Source organism: Galeopterus variegatus, unplaced genomic scaffold (genome assembly GCF_000696425.1).
Source record: "Galeopterus variegatus unplaced genomic scaffold, G_variegatus-3.0.2 Scaffold4540, whole genome shotgun sequence".
NCBI lineage: Eukaryota > Metazoa > Chordata > Mammalia > Dermoptera > Cynocephalidae > Galeopterus > Galeopterus variegatus.
The window spans coordinates 24,810-27,874 of record NW_007730651.1 but is presented as its reverse complement, the minus strand read 5'-3'; positions in this window follow the sequence as shown (position 1 = coordinate 27,874).

Genomic DNA, 3,065 nt, shown 5'->3' with positions numbered 1-3,065 from the left:
CATGGGGGAGTCTTTCATCTGTTGCCCAGAAATACGACAGCCAGTTGCTGACATTCCTAAAAGATGTTAAAGAAAACTGTTTAATCAAGGAAAAAATGGGTATAAATATGTCTCTAAACCAGCTTTTAAGGACACCACTTTGTAACCAGTCAAATAGCTTACATACCTACTTCTTCATAAATGGTCTTGAAATATTTTTTTCCAGTTGCATTCTAAAGTTTTTTTTTTTTTCTTTTCAAGCACCAACTATTTTTGTGTGAAGTGGTTCAAGCTGCTCATACTGCCTCCCAGGTCTTGTGCAATTTTAAAACTGAAGAGAAAAACACATTTTGATTTAATATGAGCACATATACATGAAGTATTCAAGAAAAATAAAATTGCCAGCACTGTTAAGAGTGGCCATTATCAGCTACTTAAATACGGAAAGATTTCTGCTTCTACTTCAGGACCAACCTTGGTAATAACTAACACTGATGAGCAGGGCCTTTCCTTCAGGTCCTTTCTGTCAGGGCATGACACTCAGCTGGATGTTCATTCTGTCCTTGCTTCTTTCTCCTTGAACTTGAGGTCTTCACTTACATTTTCTCAGCAAGCACCTGAGAAAGCCTGAGATTGGGTTTAACACACATGTACCAATTGCCATAGTAAGAAGAAATAGTGTGTGTGGGGGGGGAAATCACATGAAAAATTCAAGCTTACATGGTGGCAAGGCCTGGAAATCAGTTAGTTTTAGAAAAGCCCAACATGAGTTAGTGAATGACCAGCCACTTTAATTTTATGAAGAGTTATGTTTGAAGTTTTGAAAGAGTTTCTATTGATTATAATATGCAACAATGCACTTTATTCAAATAATTACAATTTTAGGTTTTGATTCATAACACCTGCCTTGTAGACCTCTTCTGAAAACTAGAGATAGTTTAAGGAGTGCCACAAATGTGGGGTTTATTATGGGAGGCAGCATGGTGCTGCCAGAGAGCCCTGGCTTGATTCCCTTTCTCTTTTTTTTTTTTGTCTTTTGTCTTTTTCGGTGTCCGGCAACGGATCGCAACCCTCAGTGTTGCCCCCATACCGGACCGGGGACCGGCAACGGGATCGCAACCCTCGGTGTTGCTCCCGCGCCTCGCTCAGCCAGTGAGCGGGAACCGGTCTGTAGGTGGGATCCGAACCCTCGGGCGGGTGCGCCGCCGCGCTTCCCAAGCGGCACACTATCCAGTGCGCCACCATGCCGGCCCTTGATTCCCTTTCTCTTAACTCCACCTACTGTGCAAGTCAACTGCATGCAGCACCCTTGGCGACCCAGGACCCCCACCCTGACACCCACAGGCAAGGCAGATCTGGCCTTTTCCATATTCCTACAGCTCATTATTCACACCTTATGGAGATGGATCTATACATTGCACTCCATGAGGTCCTGGAATCTCTAAGGATAGCCTGCATCCCGTCATCTTCATGGTCCTGCCACTTAACACAGGAGCATGTCAGAAATGCATGAAGGCCTCAGCAGTGATGTGCAGACCCTCCCTCTCACAAAGCTTGCAGTGGCTAGGCACCAGCAGCAGAAGCCCTGTGTGCTGGGCAGTCTGCAAATGATACTTGTAATGTCTTTACCATGTGTTTCTGCACATGCATTACCTATATGTATTACCTGCAATATCTAGAAAATGAAGCTCCTTCCTACCATGATTTCCACTTCAAAGTAGAGGCTGCTGAGATTAAATAATTTGCATAAATTCTCATCACATGTCTAGCACAAGGCAGATCTGGGATTCACACTCACAACTGTGACCCCACAGGTGTGCATTTAGCCTATATGCCATGTGCCCTCTTAGGAGATTACAGAGTCAAGTTCTAGATCGCTGATCAGCCGTGTGGCCACTTACCCTTATGGAGCCTCTCTTCCCTCACTGGAAAAGTTGCTAAATGTTCCCATGAGGAGCCAGTGGGAGGACGGGTGTGAAGATTTTAGTGCAAGGCTGGGACCCCGAAGGGTCTGGCATTAGCATTCGTCCTCATCACTATTTGGGAGCACAGATGCAAGTAAGCCTGGGTTCAGCCTTTCCTGAAACCCCAGCAGGTTTGTCTGCTCTTGTCTCTCTGCACCTGGGGAACCTTGTTCAAACTCCCTTCACAGAAATAATTAAGTTGAATTTCAGTGGTTTGTGTGTCTCTGTTTCTCCTTGCCTGAACATTCTTTAAAGTAAAGGATGAAATTGAATGCCTTTTGTATCTTCCAAACTCTAGCAGAGGAGGTGCTCAATACAAAGTTTATGTTATCAAGCAATAAAGGAAGTAATGGTCAATACGAAATGCTACCAGGACTCGATTACCAGGGATAATACATTAAAAATGTCCCTTCTCCACAGAGGAAGAAAGTGAGTGGTAGGGAGGGCTGAAATGAGGGTGTGCTCATTTAGAAATACAGATGAGCACAGAGCACTTGGTGGGGATGGGGCGGAGGCCAGGGAGAAGCCAACCTTATGGGGACCCCAGGCTGGGTGGGGTGTGGGTGCTCATGCTGTGTTCAGGTCTGCAGACAGCGAATTTGTGGTGGATGGTGACGATCGGTGTCTTCAACGTCCGCTCCAACTTCCTTCTGTGGAGTTACCTATCCCAAGAGGCCAGGAAGCTGGAATTCCACTCTCCAAGACGCCTTGCTGCCAGGACTCCAGAGGGAACGCAAGCTGCGCCAGTCAGACGCACTAGCTGCAGACTTAGATTTGTAAGTTAGGAGAGGAGGAAGAGCAGGAGGCACAGGCCTGGTCCACGCCAGGGCATGTGGCTCTGCAGATGGCAGCTTCTGAGTCTGGTCTCAGCTCATGTGAGAGCCTGGGCTCTTTCTGACCCCAGCATGTGGACATGGGGACAGGCATCTATGGGGTCCTTTATCTAGAGCCTGTTGGTCCAGACACAACAATTAAGTAGACCGGTAGCCTTGGAAATCAACCCTGTTTGTTTAAACTAATTAGAGTAGTCTCTTGCTCGGAATTGAATATGGTTTCTGCTTCCACATCCTGTCTGTGACCACACCTTTTCATGATCCCTGTTCTGCTGAGAGGCAAGAAACG